The sequence below is a fragment of the Rhinatrema bivittatum genome, chromosome 5, assembly GCF_901001135.1.
Source record: "Rhinatrema bivittatum chromosome 5, aRhiBiv1.1, whole genome shotgun sequence".
Taxonomy (NCBI): domain Eukaryota; kingdom Metazoa; phylum Chordata; class Amphibia; order Gymnophiona; family Rhinatrematidae; genus Rhinatrema; species Rhinatrema bivittatum.
The window spans coordinates 300,049,161-300,065,231 of record NC_042619.1 but is presented as its reverse complement, the minus strand read 5'-3'; positions in this window follow the sequence as shown (position 1 = coordinate 300,065,231).

The window sequence follows — 16,071 nt, the reverse complement described above, 5'->3', positions numbered from 1 at the left end:
GTTAACACAAAAATGACAGTGCTAATGAGGGAAACAACAATGTGAGCAAAACTGTGTCTGAAATGTAACAAGGCTGAAAGTGTACAAGCTCCTTGTCCCAGTCCTAGCCCCCTCATCAGATCCCTAGGTTTCCTATTCTCTGTTGGGCTCTGCGAGGCACACGGTGGGATGGTGACCGCACATCCTCATGGAAGAGAGCTGAGCATGGCTTCCCTTCCTGTCACTCCTTGGTCTCAGGGGCCAGATTTGTCACTTTGGGTAATGGCTCTGTCACAGAAGAAGGTCACCAGAGCGCTTCATGCCACAAGCCACAGCCTTAACTGGTCCTGGTCTTGCCCCATTGCATCTCTGAACTTGCACTTCCAGTTTCTCTAGGAACAGCAGGACAGAACTACAGATGTGCAGTGGTGGGGAGGGGGGGCAGGATGGAGGGAGAAGGGGAACTAGGACTGGCTCAGCCTGTCCCTGGTGACATCGGGTCATCTGGTCAACTTGCCAAAGAAACTGGGAGGGTGTGTGTGTCTCCAGGATGAAGGCAGCTAACCACCGTCAGAATCTGGATCTTTGCAAGGCTTCACACTTCAGCTGTGAAGTAGAGATTCAATATTTGGTCTGGGGTCAGCTCTGAGAGCCAGCGAGACCAGCAGAATAATGGCCGAGCCTTATTGGTCAGTAAGACACATGCTTTGCTGGCTGACTCATAGTATAGGTGCTCGGCCATAGGTGAGACTCTACCCCTCTATCAGAAAGATAAAACCAAAAATGAATGTAGTCAAACTTTATTAAATCTGGGTCATCGAGAATGAAAATGATTCTTAAAATAGTCGATTGGCTTCAGTTTTCAAGCTATGCTACTGGGTCAGTGTATACGACCTTTGACTTGGGAATTGCGGAAGATAAGTGAGTTAAGAAGGGAAAGGATCTCAAATTAAACCAGAAATAACTAATATGTATCTTTTGTTACCACCTTTTCACATCAAGCTGGGTCTGATGAAGAACTTGGTCAAGGCCATGAACAAAACCAAAGCAGCCTTCAGTGCCTCAGCGGTAAATTTTCAAGGTTATGTAACCCCCTGTCCATTGGGTGCCACCTTCTCCACCTTGGGGAGCCTGGGGTAACTCTCCCAAAGCGAGGGATTAAGTCTCTGGGGGCTCGTGTGGGCTGGGGGCAGCTGAGCTGCAAGGCCAAACTGAGCGCAGGACACTCGCACACTCTCAAGCCCTTCACAAAACCCAACGTCCACAAGCAAACTGGTGCTCCAAAAAGGACAGACAGTTTATTGAGGTAGCTTCAGTTACTGTAGACAAGGCACAGCTTCCAAGTTCATAGAAACTCCAGAGAGACTCCTCTGTTTGTTTCCTGGAAGGCCTCAGACACTTTAAATTACAGTCCATGTGTAAAGTACTCACGCTATCTCTGGGATGGCTTCAAGCCACTCACTTCCCTTCAGTAAGAGGAAATGGGAGACTCTCCACCCTGTTTCCAAGATCCAGCTGGGCACAGGAGTTTTTCTTGCCCCGACAGGTCCTTTACTCTTTCAGTACTTTTAACTCTTAATTCCAGTCCCAGATGCTTTACCCGGGCTCCTCTGAGTCCCTGGTGGAGGAGCTTTGCCAGTTTCTCCTCCTTCCTCCTTGAAGGCCCTGGAGAGGGTTCGGGCTGCTGCCTTCTCTTCACACGGTGACCCCGGGGGGAGCCCCCCACCCTTGCTCTGGGCGGGGTTATATGACCTTCTCACAAAACCCAACCCCCAGGGGGCTGAGCACATATGTCAGCCAAGTGTCACCATACGCTCCCTCTGACCACGGATAGCCTTGTGTTATCCGGAACCTTCCCTGAGGGGGAAATCACACAGGCCACAGTGCATCCTCTGCAATGTACACTTTGCAAACCTTTCTGTTCCCCAGGGGCCAGTGGCATAACCTGAACTGATTTTTTGGATGGGCACAAGGTGGGCTGTAGGCATTACAGGTCTGAGACCTACTAATTGTATTCTTATTGATAAATAATGCCATATACTTCACCCTACAATGTGTATATATACATACACACACATACATAACAGTTTTGGGCCTTTTGTTTCTTAGTACATTTTATTCCTATAATCCTTTTGCTGATTTAATTTTGTGTAAAGTATTTTTATTAGCAACTTGCAATAACATCAGGCAGAAACAATAATGTATTTGATTTTAGTTTTCATCCCCCCAACCCAAAACAACAAATTAATCATAGCAAATAATAACAGATTTGATGCTGTACTGTGGTACATCCAGCCCATTTAGAATACCTTGGAGCATCACCCTCCCATCCCTGCAGAAATATCCCCAATCCCGCCCTCCCCCCCAAAATACCTGATGGGCAAACAGTAAGTAGATGACTTCTGATAAGCAGAAAGCTATAGGGTATTTAGAATATAGCTTTGAACTCTGCTAGTGAGATTGTGTAAGCATGGATCCCAGATTTTGAGAAATTTCATCTTGATGTTGAAGGAGGAGCGGGCCGCTAAAGATTCCATCGTCATCATATTATGAATGGCATTTCACTACTGCCAAAAGGAAGGTGGGTGAGAATCCTTCCAGACACCTTGAATCATGAATTTCCTTACCAGGGCTGTTTGGGCCTCCCTCCATACATATTTGGCCAAATCTACATTAAATAAAATGTGTTCTGGGAGCATAGGAAGACAATCAATGTATTTGAGAATTTTGTGCCAAACCTGAAAGATAGTTGTACAATGCCAGAATGCATGAGCGAGAGAGTCTTTCTCTACTAGACATTTGGGGCAGAGATCCGAAGAAATAATATGTGCTTTAAACGCTGAGATTTGAGAAAAAAATGCTCTATGAAGGAACTTAAACTGCATTTCCAGTAAATAACTATTTGCAGATAACTGCTCTATTTCCCCAAAACAAGAGAGATATGATATACATGATACAACAAAGCCTCCCTCTAGACTCCACCTTCCCAGAATAACAGAATCCCAATCATGTATTTCCAGGGCTTGCCATTCTTTGTATAACAGAGATATGCTAGCTTTCCACTTCTCACAATGCAAAAAATCATCAAATTTGCTCACCGCCCCCATAACCAGGTCCTCCCTAGGTAAGGACCGAACATAGTGGTGCAGCTGCACATAGGGAAAGAAGTCTACCGCTCTTAACCCAAATTGTGATTGCAGTTCCAGTATGGTTAAAATAGCAGCCCCACCTGATATAACCTGATGAAAATGAGTAATTCCCCGCTCAGGCCAAAAAAAAATGCTTGGAATGCATGCCAGGCTAAAAATCTAGATTCCCCTGTATGGGCAAGAAGGGCGCAAAGTTTGGGGACAGTTTTAATTTCTTCGTTAAAGTCTGAAAGGAGAAACCAGCAAATTAGAAACTACCGAGGGGGGAAGACGACCAGAGGGCACGTGGAGAATATAACACAAATTGAGATTGTACACGATTAATTTATCACTATCAGGTGCCGTAAAAAGCGTGCCCTCATATAACCAGTCTCTTACCAAGCGTAAAAGATATGCCAAGTTGTATCCTTTCATGTCTGGGAAACCCATACCGCCTCGTGGCCAGGGGAGTTTTAAGCGAGCCAATATAACTCGAGCTCTTTTCCCTACCCACAAAAACCGCAGGAGCAATCGATCTAGGGTGCGTAAATCCTTCCCTAATAAGCGCAGAGGTAAAGTCTGCATAACATAGATCCATTAGGAAATAAAATCATCTTAAACAAATTTATTCTGCCCCGCAGGGATAGTGGTAAAGTGAGCCATAGCCCAAGTTTATCTTTAGTCAGACAAAGCAGAGGAGACATATTAAGTTTATACAGCTGGTTCAAATTCAAAGAAATTTGAATCCCCAGATAGCGAAAGGAAACCTCCACCTATTTCAGTGGGAAAATGTCCTCCCACTGCTCCCGTAGTATGTGTGGGAAGGCTACTGCTTCAGATTTATTTTTATTCAACTTAAAGCCAGAAAATTCCCCCAAAATCTGGAAGCGCCAAAGAAGGTATGATAAGGATGACACTGGATTACACAAAAATACCAAAAGATCATCTGCAAAAGCATCATATTTGAAAACAGAAGGACCCATAGAAAGCCCTTGAATTTCCCTAGAATCTTGAACGGCCAATAATAATTGTTCTATGTTTAGCAAAAATAACAAAGGGGACAGCCCTGCCTTGTTATGGGAAAAATGGAGGCCGTCTCCCCATTAACTGAGATAGACGCCACCAGGTCAGTATATAATAAACGTATCCCTTGAAGGAAAGGTCCGTCTAGCCCCATATGGCATAACACTGAAAACAGATATTGCCATTCTACTCTATCGAATGCTTTTTCTGCGTCAAAACTGCCCACCAGAAAAGGCAAATTCTTAGTAGTACAAGAAGAAATGGCTGTTAGTAACTTACGAACATTATTTATTTATTTTATTTATTTAAATTTCTTATATACCGGCATTCGCGATGGGAGTCGCATCATGCCGGTTTACAAATAACAAGGTGTGACAACAGAATAAATACTTAATAACTTAAAAACATTAACATGTGATAGAAGAATAAGGTAGCAGTTACAATAAAACAGGGATAAAATGCAACTTGGAATGAAGAGAAGGCAAAAGAGAGATTAACACTGAGATAACAAAAGAATGACCAAGGTAAATAAAACCAAGGTAAATAACATTAACATTAACTATGGCATATCTCCCTCTAACAAAACCCACTTGGCCTTTCCCAATATATTCCAGGAGAACTACCGCCAATCTGTCAGCTAGAATCTTAGCCAGCAATTTCTGGTCAAAATTCAGCAGAGAGATAGATTGATAAGAGGAGACCACGGTTGGATCCTTCCCTGGTTTGGGAAGAACTGTAATAACCGCCATATTCATGTCCGGAGGGAAATGCCCCCTCTCTACCAAGGCTGTAAAGGAATTCTTAAGTAATTCAGGGATATCATCCACCAAAATTTTATAAAATTCTGCAGTGAAACCATCAGGACCGGGGGCCTTCAAGGATTTCACTGTCTGGATTCCCACTCTTATCTTATCTTCACTGATGTGCCGATTCAGGTATTGTAAATCTCGCTCTTCAAATGAATTGAGACCTAGATGAATCAAAAAATCGCTACATTTGTTGGAGTCAAACCCCTCTGAAGAATACAACTTGGCATAATAATCCACAAACTGTTAGAGAATGTCTTGAGTCACAGAAAGACCTCCCCCCCACCCCCAAGTCCTTGTATATAAGAGACTCCTGAGGGGGCTCCTATCACCCTTAATTAGATGTGCAAGCAACTTCTCCGACTTATTGGCATACTGGTAAAGCTTATATTTATAGAATAAAAGGCTTTTCTTTGCTCTCTGGTGTAGTAAGGTATTTAGAGCGACTTGAGTAGCCAAATACACTTCTCTATTACCTGTAGAATTTTGAGCATTAAGAGCTTGTCTACACTTAGTCAACTTGGTTTCAAGATCTAAAATCTGTTGTCCAAGGACCTTTTCCTCCAAACAAGATAGGAGATAATGTTGCCCCACAGGACTGCCTTAGCAGTATATCAAGAGAGAATCGGAGAAGATTCCAAGTGATCCTATTGTTAATAACAAACTCTACCCATCTCTGCTTCACATATGATTGAAAGGCAGTGTCAACTGTCATTAGTTAAGTAGTAAGGACATTTCCAGGCCATCAGAGCAGGTCTGCCTCCCAATCCCGAAAGCTCTAGCCAAATGGGAGCATGATCTGAAATTTTAATATCGCCAATTCCCGCATCTACCACCTGAGATAGATGTTCCCTTGAGAGTAAAAAATAATCTATTCAGGATAAAGTGGAGTACACATGAAACAGATATGTGAAATCTTTTTCTAGAGGGTGTAAAACATGCCACACATCCAAAAGCTGTAGCTCTGAGAGCAAAAAAGGAATCCCCTTCCGTAACCCTACCACCTGATCCCTTGCGTGCTGAGACTTATCAACAGAAGGGTCCACTACAAAATTGAAATTCCCCCATACTACCAATAGCCCTTGCCTTAAAGATAATAATTTTGAGATACCTGTTGGAAAAAAGATTGGTTATATACATTAGGATCCTAAAGGTTACAAAAGGTAATGCACTACCCCTCCCTATTTTTATAACCAAAATCAAGAACCGTCCTTGCGGGTCTTTAAATTCTTGGAGAACAGTCTGCATCATGCTCTTGTGCACTAGAATGGCTACCCCTGTAGATCTAGTGGAGGCAGAAGCATACAAGATTAGGCCCATCCAATCTCTCTTAAGTTTCTGATGCTCCTTATCAGATAGATGTGTTTCTTGAAGAAACCCAAGCTCCGCTTCCTGTTTCAAAGAGGTCAAACATTTTTTTTGCTTAATTGTGGATCATCCTATACCACACACAGGGCCAGTGCAAGGGGATTGGGCGCTCTAGGCATCTTCAGACTTGCGCCGCCCCCAGCCGCAGCCCCGACTCCTCCTCCCCCCCCAAAAGAAAACTTACGAAATACCTGGTGGTCCAGGTGGGGGCCCAGAAGCGATCTGCCGCTCCTGGGGCCTCGGCTGCCACTAACCAAAATGGCGCCATGGCCTTTAACCCCTACCATGTGACAGGGGCTACTGGTGCCATTGGTTGGCCCCTGTCACATGGTAGGGGCTAAAGGCCACCGGCGCCATTTTGCTTAGTGGAAGCCGAGACCCCGGGAGCGGCAGATCGCTCCCGGGCCCTCCGCTGGACCACAAGGAGGGCGTCAGGAGAGTGGCATGGTGAGGCGGGGGCTGGCAGAAGTTTGAAAGGGCGCTTTTTACCCTTTCAACATTTTGCTGCCTGCTGCAGCACCCCCTAAATTGCGGCACCCTAGGCACAGGCCTAGCTTGTCTAGTGGTTCCTCCGGCCCTGACCACACACATTCCAAGACACCAGTTTCAATGAACATTTACCCAGTATTGAGACTTTGGTCAAATGACAAAACAGTTCCAAAACGAATAGTGAAAAGTGGCCACCTCCCCAGCTAAGGCAGATACCCGGCTCCCAAGCAAACTGCTTCGACAAGATATCAAGACCGTTTGCCCATGTCTTAAAGATTAAACCCCATTGAAAGTATACCCCTCCTTCCCCAAGACCCAGAAAACGTCCAGCATCGGACCGAGGATCACCCAAGATGCCCCCCTCCCACCTCCTGCCACATCCCCACAAGGACAAAAAGCCCCAACAGACAACTGTAGAACATTAACAACACAGTTGGCCCATTTATAAAACTCTTAACAGAGATGACTCAGGGCCTTGCACATTTCACGGCCTTCCCAACGACAGTCCCTCAATCAGAGCAAAATAATAGAAAAAAAAAAGAAAATAGTTTTTGAAAGATGGGAGCGCTCTGTGTTCCTGGTACAGGGTAAATCCAGCATGTCGCCAGTCAAAAGTAAGTGTCCTTAAAAATAAGATGAACACAAGAAAAAGACAACAAACAAAAAAAAATGTCACTATCCTTAAAGCGTGGGCTTTCACCAGTGTCCAGATAATCAGGCTAAAGCCCAGATATGGGAAGCAAAAACAACGACAGAAAAAAGATAGTCAAAGGAGAGTTCGTTCAGCGTGAAGGCAAAACCTCTTGTGCAGATTCCAAACCTTCCGCAACAGAGTTAGCATCCGCTGCAGAGTGAAACCATTTTATCCCCTTGGGAAGGATTACCCGGAGCTTAGCTGGATATAACAGTGCAAAACATAGGCCTAGTTTGTGCAATCTTGCACATGCTGGTGAAAATTCCTTCCAAGTGATGATAACTTAGAGGAATGGTCTTGAAAGACCAAAAATAGGTTTGCCTTCATAGGTGAGTTTTTCCCCGAATGAAGAGCTTGTAAAATTGAAATTTTATTTACAAAGTCTAAGAAATGTCCGATGACCACACAGGTTCTTTCAGCCTTCTCGCGCCATGGGCCCATTCGGTGCACTCTCTCTCAGTTCTTAGTGGGCCCCTTGATAGGTCTACATCCAATTCAACTGTGAGCCAGATTTCCAAAAATGAAGTCAAAGAGGAGTCGCTCAGAGACTCAGGCAAGCCCACAAACTGCAATTTATTGCAGCGGGACCTATTTTCGAGATCCTCTAAGGGTTCATCTTGCCATCGGAGCGCCGATTATAAGCTGCTCAGCTCTGCATAAGTCGTGGCGACCGCATCGTGATTGGATGAAATGCAATGCCCTTGCCCATATCCCCATACGAGAATCGTAAACAGCCATGCGAGAAGTTACCTCTTCTATCTTGTTGCAGATTTTTTAAAATTCAGGCTCCAAAGCAGTAACCACTGCCGCTTTGAGCTCGGCGACCATGGTGCTAGCTATAGGATTCAGGTCACCGCTTGCCGAGGTGTCCGCCATCTTGCCAGGACTCAGTTGTAGTTTCTCTTTTTCTTTTTCCTTCTCCTGTCGCACCAGACGGGCCAACATTCTTAGCAAGATTACCCTCAGTGCAAAAAGGAGTCAATGACAGGGCAAAAGTAGCAAAATTGCCTGAAAAGAAAGCAAAATAAAGGGAGATCTAGCAGGAGGATGCACAGAGCTGAGCAATCATGTCTCACTCAATGCACGGTATCCTGTGACCCCCCACTGATTTAATTTTTAAAGTCTAACATAAACAGGACAGGTGAAATTGTATGCAACCATAAATACACGAAAAGACCTAAGTTTACAATTTATGATTAAAACTCCACAGTCTATGCACTATCTATGCAATAGCCAGATGTAGAATGTAAAAACTTTAATATCATGGAAACAGTAGCCAATCAGCTGGTTTAATTGTCAGATTTGAATTCAGCACACCAACATCAATAATAAATGGCACGTTTAATTGCTGAAGCAAACAACTTCTAAAATTTTGTATACCGGTCTCATCTTGGCATCAGATTATACACTTGTTACTCCTACTATGCAAACAACCTTCTCGCGTCATTATTCTGCTGGTTCTGTGCTTTGACGGTGGGAAGAGGAATTGGATTCAGATGATAACCAACATGGGCCTTGACTTTTACGGTGTGGGGTACTGATACGCAGACAGGGGAAAAGGACTGCTTCTGTGAATTTTCAAGAAGGCTCATCACCCAGTAAAAATGTTGTTAGCAGTACATTGTTTATGGGTTTTCATAAGGCTTGGGGATAACTGCACGGAGCGGCAGTTGCTACCCATAAGGGAACCATGGGGGTAACCTGCACGGAGCGGCAGATACTACCATAAGAAGCTTGCTGGGCAGACTGGATGGCGTATTTGGTCCTTTTTTGCTGTTATTATTACTATGTTACTATGTTCCCCATCCTTTTGGAGTTTACCCAGTCCCTGCTTCACATGCAAGCTTTAGATGAGAGAGGGAAGTGAGGACATCTCCAGGGGTCTAGATTATGACGAGAGCTGCCTGGAATAGGGCTGCGCCAGAAAGAATCCAGATCTGGAACTCCAGTGCCACAGTTCCAGCTGAAAGCGAGGTGCATCTGAATCTTGGGGACACTTACTTTCTGCTAACCTGAGAGTCAGAGAGGAGGGATTGCAGCTAGTATATTATTTTTGGATGGGGGAGAGGTTGGAGGATTATTTCTGAGGATATAAGCTACAATGCCTTAAAAAAAAAATGGAACAGCCACACAGAAATCATTTTCAACATCCCGGCACATTTTTTTTTTCCCTCCAAAGCGCACTCTAGAGACGTGAGTTAACACCACATGTTTTCAATCACTGCACACACACATGCTGACATTTAACAGCGCAGAGAAGTATGCACGGTCTGCACCTAGTCATTATTTAAATGACTGTTACAATTGGTTTTGATTTGAGCACAAGAAACCAGGTGGTGGCGTTTTAAAAAGATTTAAAGGAAAAAGTCAGCATTCTGAATGACCTGCTTTTTTTTAGAAAGGGAAAAACTGGTCAGCTGTGAGGTAGAGGGTGATGCTGGACAAAAGTGGGAGCCGCATCACCGGGAGATGTCTGCAAAATACTAGGATTACAGTTTGTCCTGATATATAAACGACGGTATATAAAACCCGATAGATAGATAAATAAATAAATAAATATGTGCAGAGCTAGCATAGCAGGGAGGGAGGAAGATCAAGGCAGTGTGGCAGGTCAGGACAGAAGTACCCTGGCAGAGCTGCAAGCATGGGTCTCAGTACTGGAGTAGCGGGCGGGGGGTGCTACAAGGCAGGATTGAGGTGTATTGGCAGAGCTCTGTGTGTGGATTAGCAAGGGGTTGCTAAGAGCAGGTTTGAGGTGCACTGGCAGAGCAGTTTGTGTACGCGTGTGTGCATGGATCTCGTTGCTGTGCGGCAGGAGTGAGGTTCACTGACAAGAGGGGTGTTGGGGGCAGGGAGATGCTACTAAACCTGACTCTACTCAGGCCTCTTTTTTTAATGAGCAGTCAAATGCTTCAGACTCACCATATTATACAAAAGTTGTGAAACTTATTAGGCCCTTTGTTGAAAAATGTGCAATAATCTGGCCTTTATGATTTGAATAATGATTTTTCTGTATGAATAGCTTAATTGTCGCGCGGCATTGCCAAGTACCGCTGCAGAGTTTGTGTTATGGTTATTTTCCAATGTGAAATAAGGAAAGTAGTAATTAGTGCATTTGACAAACTTCCTATAAAATGCTGTTCCTGGGGAGTCTATTTAATAATCACCCTTCATGTGGGTTGCGTACATTTTCTCACGTTGCTGGATTGTGAAATTGCTCAGTAAAGCCGAGGCACACCTGTGTGTTGCCCCAAAGCATTGTGGGGTTTTGTAGTTTTCAGAGTTTTTCTGGAGAGAAAGGAAGGTCCTGAAGGAAGGACGAAATCTTATTGCACCGCCCAGAATGCTCCGTAACAGAAATTTTAAAACATCAATGTAGTGAAACCAGGACCGGCTGGGCCTACCCCAGATGACATCAAGTCTGTCCTCGTCCTGTCTCAGGTGCAGGATGCCTCAACAGGCTTTAATGGAATCGCCCTCACCACCCTGCTGGTATTAGTAATACTCAGGCATGGTTTGCATGGGGTAGGGGGACATGCAGATAGGAACCTGGGCCTGGGGTACGGCTGTGACCCGGCTACCAAAAGCTTCCCCTATGACTGCGAGGAGCAACTCAGCATCTCCCCCTCCTTTGTCATTTCCTAGTCTGAAGGCCTGGCGGCATCCCTGCCCCTCCCCCCTCCCACCCCTCTTCTGCTCCTCCGGTCCTGGCCCGCTGAAGGGTGATTTTATGATCTCACCCTGCCTGTTATGCATCATCTTATCCATTCAAAAAGCAGAAAAAGGGAGTATGCTCTGGCAGCCTGCCAGTAAAATAACATTTTGGTAAAAGAAAATCAATAAAGTTGAGGGCAGGATGATATTTTTATGAGGTTACAAAAGTATTTGAAGATGTGAGCTTTCCGAACCTCTAACGTCCCTTCTTCAGGCAATGCCTAGCCATTCAGGCTTTCCAGCTATGATAACTGCATGGATGAGGACATTGTTTCTTGCAATAAAAGGGGTGCACACAGTACCAGTTAGTATTCAACAGAAGCATTAAAGATAACAGCTGGAGTGAGTGATGTCATGTTCACAGGTTGCGTTATTTGTGTTATGCTCCAGCACCAGCAGAATTAAAGACTGGTAGGAGGTGTGTGTGCCCAAGGCAGCAAGCCCGCCATGCTAGCCAGCTGCTTGGCACATCTGCAGCAGCTGTACTCAAGCTGGGTCTCTTGCTACCTTAAGAAAAACAGGAAAAAGAAGTGGACAAAGGAGCTGATTCACAGCTTCTCTCTCTTTTTTTTTTTTTTTTTTGAGCCGTGCAGGGTGTATATTTCTGGAAATTCAAGTTTGCCAAATAGCAATTGTCCTAAAAGGGACGAGTGGGGAGCTATATGGGGTGGGGAGAAACATATTCAGCACAGCTCAAAAGAAAAATGTATAGATGCAGAGTGCACCATAGATGCTCCTCTGATATTCTCCACTCTGCCCAGAGAGTTTTATTCTCCCGCATGCATGCATTCATTTTATTCACCTCTCACAGCCCCTAATTACAATTACATTTATTCTTACCAGGGGCTGGAATATCTCTAGAAGGTCCTTTGTCATGCAACTCCCACTATAGTCCAAGGAGCACCTTTGTCACTTCTATTTCCTTGTCCTCTCATGGCAAAAGTAGGAAACCTAGTCTAAAGTCCTGTCATCTTTATTCTTTCAGAGAAATGAGACCTTTCTTTCTGTAAAATCCACTGGCTGAGCTGCCTTATTTCAAAAGTTGATTTTAAAGGGACAGCACCTCTTTCTTTCTTTCTTTACATATTTAAATCCTGCAAATCTCCAATTAATTGTTCAGTGCAGATTGCACAGAAAACTGTGGTACACCTTTTCTATAGGGGGATATTTTCAAATAGCCCAAAATTATTACAAACGGAAAATGTCATAATGCCTCTGTATCGCTTCATGGTGAGACCGCACCTTGAATACTGTGTACAATTCTGGTCGCCGCATCTCAAAAAAGATATAGTTGCGATGGAGAAGGTACAGAGAAGGGCAACCAAAATGATAAAGGGGATGGAATAGCTCCCCTATGAGGAAAGGCTGAAGAAGTTAGGACTTTTTGGCTTGGAGAAGAGATGGCTGAGGGGGGATATGATAGAGGTGTTTAAAATCATGAGAGGTCTAGAACAGGTAATTGGGAATCAGTTATTTACTCTTTCGGATAATAGAAGGTCTAGGGGGCATTCCATGAAGTTAGCATGTGGCACATTTAAAACTAATCGGAGAAAGTTCTTTTTCACTTAATGCACAATTAAACTCTGGAATTTGTTGCCAGAGGATGTGGTTAGTGCAGTTAGTAGAGCTGTGTTTAAAAAAGGATTGGATAAGTTCTTGGAGAAGAAGTCTATTACCTGCTATTAATCAAGTTGACTTAGAGAATAGCCACTGCTATTACTAGCAACGGTAACATGGAATAGTCCTAGTTTTTGGGTACTTGTCAGGTTCTTATGGCCTGGATTGGCCACTGCTGGAAACAGGATGCTGGGCTTGATGGACCCTTGGTCTGACCTAATATGGCATGTTCTTATGTTCTTAAACCATGGGGGACATTTTCTAAGCCTATTGCACGCGATAGCTTTCCCGGGGCGGAGTCGGGGCGGGGAGGGGAGGAGTCGGGCCTGCGAGGAGGCAGACGCGGCATTATCTTCTCTGGCAGCAATAAGGTAAGAACCGTTATTGTTGCCAATAGTGCGCCCAATAGCGCCACCTTTCACGGTGGCGCTATTGGGTGTGAAAGCCGGCAGCGATAACGCCGCGGTGGTGTGATTGCTGCCGGCTTTCGCAGGCCCGCCCCCCCATCACTGTCTCCATGTGCCACTCCCTTTCATTCATACCTCATTTCCACATCCTCTCTTGTTTCCTTACACCACCACCACCTGAATGCACTCCTGTATATATTTTTTTACCTCTCAAACCCATTTGTCATGCTTACACACATATATTCCTATAAGAAAATATACCAACTACAATACTTAAACAAAACCATTCAAATGCTTACTGAAGATTGCAAGTTGTTGTTTTTTTTTCGTTCTCTTTATGTTGCCCCATCTGGGGGTGAGGTTTCTCTTGAAAGCTGTTGGTTCCCTCTCAGCTTCCTCCTCTTCTCACTTAGGACGGGTCTTTCCTCTGCCTGGTCCTTCCACCAGAGGACCAGCACATTATGATGGGGATGGAAGAGAAAAGAAATGGTAGATGTGTCTGAGAAGCGTGCTTTCCCAACAGGAAGTGGACAGGAAGTAGGCAAGATGACATTAGGCAGCACATGGCGCTCTACAGTCAAAGGGTCATTGGTTTCAGTCCAGTGTATTACCCACAGCACGAATGCATCTCAACGAGGAAAACCTGGAGTGAAGGACTTAGGCCCTTTAGAGAAGCAGCTAACTAGTCTCCACACCCCACGCAAAAACATCACAGAACAAGAGAAAAACATTCAGGAAAGGAAAGTAGAAAGTGTTACATACATTATAGGACCATAACCTGAAACAGGAACGATAGAATTTACAGAAGACAAAGAGAAAATGTAACAAAAGACAGTCTTAGCCACATTAGGAATGACACTCATGCCCCTCATAAACAGCAAATGCTTTTTCCTTTATAAGCAACACCCAGAACACAGCTACAATGGAAAGTGACACAAGCAGTATGCATACAGTGTATAATAGCTTGAACTTTGGCACACACGAACAACTACAAAATCCCTGGGTGAAAATGCACGTTCAGTTACATACCAGTCACCAGGCTGGGCATCAGCATACATGGAAAAGAAAATTCTCTGAGGGTGGTGGTAGTGGATGCACCGTAGCTAGACTCCCAGCCTATCCTACCCCTCGGGGCCCTCCACGAGCCACTGGTGCACCAAGGACTCAACAAAATTCCCCTCCTAGAAATCCGGAGGGAGGGTACACTGATGGTAGTGCCAGGGTCCGGGTCAGCGTGAAGAACACATTTAGGTCATGGCCTAGACAAGGACGCATCCAACTCTAAAGGCACGATTACTGCTCGCATTCACCCTTGCAGCAGACATTGGACTCAACGAGTAAGAACCCTAAACTTCACACACACAATGAATGATACAGGAAAACACATCCACGGTGCATGTGGTAGGCTGGCAGCAGTCACTCCTCTGGTTCCAGATATGCCAGGTCTTTAGTGCGTGCCTGCTTGTCTACCTGTCTTTCAACATGCACTATCCCTCCACAGAACTGAAAGAGTGTGAGAAGAACTTTTGATCCTAAAGAGCACGTTTCCTAATGCATGTGCCGGACATGGTTATGCAGGTTTTATGGGTCCTGCCATGAATGAGATATATAAAGACCTGAGTATAGGTGCAGTAAATATGTGTGTGTGGAGCCCTGCAGGTTACCCCTTGCAGCGGCGGAGCAGATAAGGCTCCATTTCCTACTGACTGGAGTTGAATATTGGAACTCTGAGAAAGGGAAAGGTGGGTTCTGCCATATTTAGCTGCCAAAAATCACATCTTTATAGGCAGGAGAGGTTTTAACATAAGTAACATAGAAATGACAGCGGAAGAGGACCAAATGGTCCATCCGGTCTGCCTAGCAAGCTTCTTATAGTAGTATTTGTCACATCCTGCAGGTTACCCTCATGTTTTTCTTAAGCGTTTTACCGGGCGATAAGCCTTCTTGAGGAGAAGATAGCGTGCACACATGGAAATATATATAAGGGAGAAGGGAGGTTAGATACCTGTTTGACTTTCAGGACTGCTACTGTTACAGTTTGGTACCTTCCTAGATCTTTGTAACATTTTTTTTACTCTAATTAGAGCATTTTTATATGTATTTTCTGGCTGTTATTTTTGGGTTGGGTTTTTTTTTACCATATTACTTCCCATGGAGCACATCTGTGTTTGAAAGGATATTTAAATGAGGCAGTGGATCAACTGAAGTGTGGCTGGGCAAGCATTTTTAGTTACTTGCTATGAGATTGCACTGATGTTATTCCGTAAATCTGCACTGTGCACCCCCTCCACCCTTCCAGATGTTAATAACATTGCCAGAGTGACTTTGCATGTCTAAACTGAAATAATGAGCCTCATGCATCTTGTAACACTTGTAATGAGAAAAACAAAGGAAAAAAATCAATTGTGAGAATTCTAGAAAATTAAAATGAACTTCTTATATGGTGTTCTAGAATTTTTCGGGAAATTTTTTTAAGAAAAGACAGTCGTCACATATGAAACGGACATTGATGGAAACATGTCTGAGATTTTTCTATCATATGTAAAAATAAAACAACTTTACGCCCAGTTTAACAAGGAGTTTATCACATACAAATTGTGCGCACATTCATGAGTAAAACTGTATGAACAAACTAGTGCTCCTCCATGCAAATCCAATGTTAATCAAATGATAGGCGTCAGAACCAGGCAGGGCACACGGGCCCTGGCTCCACCAGCTTTTTGCCATGGCATCCTCAAAGCAGTCCCGCAGGCACAGTACAGCTCTGATAGTCTGAGCAATTCAGATGCCTGCATCCTTGTGTTGAATCAGAGTGAGAATGCAGGCATCTGCCTAACTCAGACTCA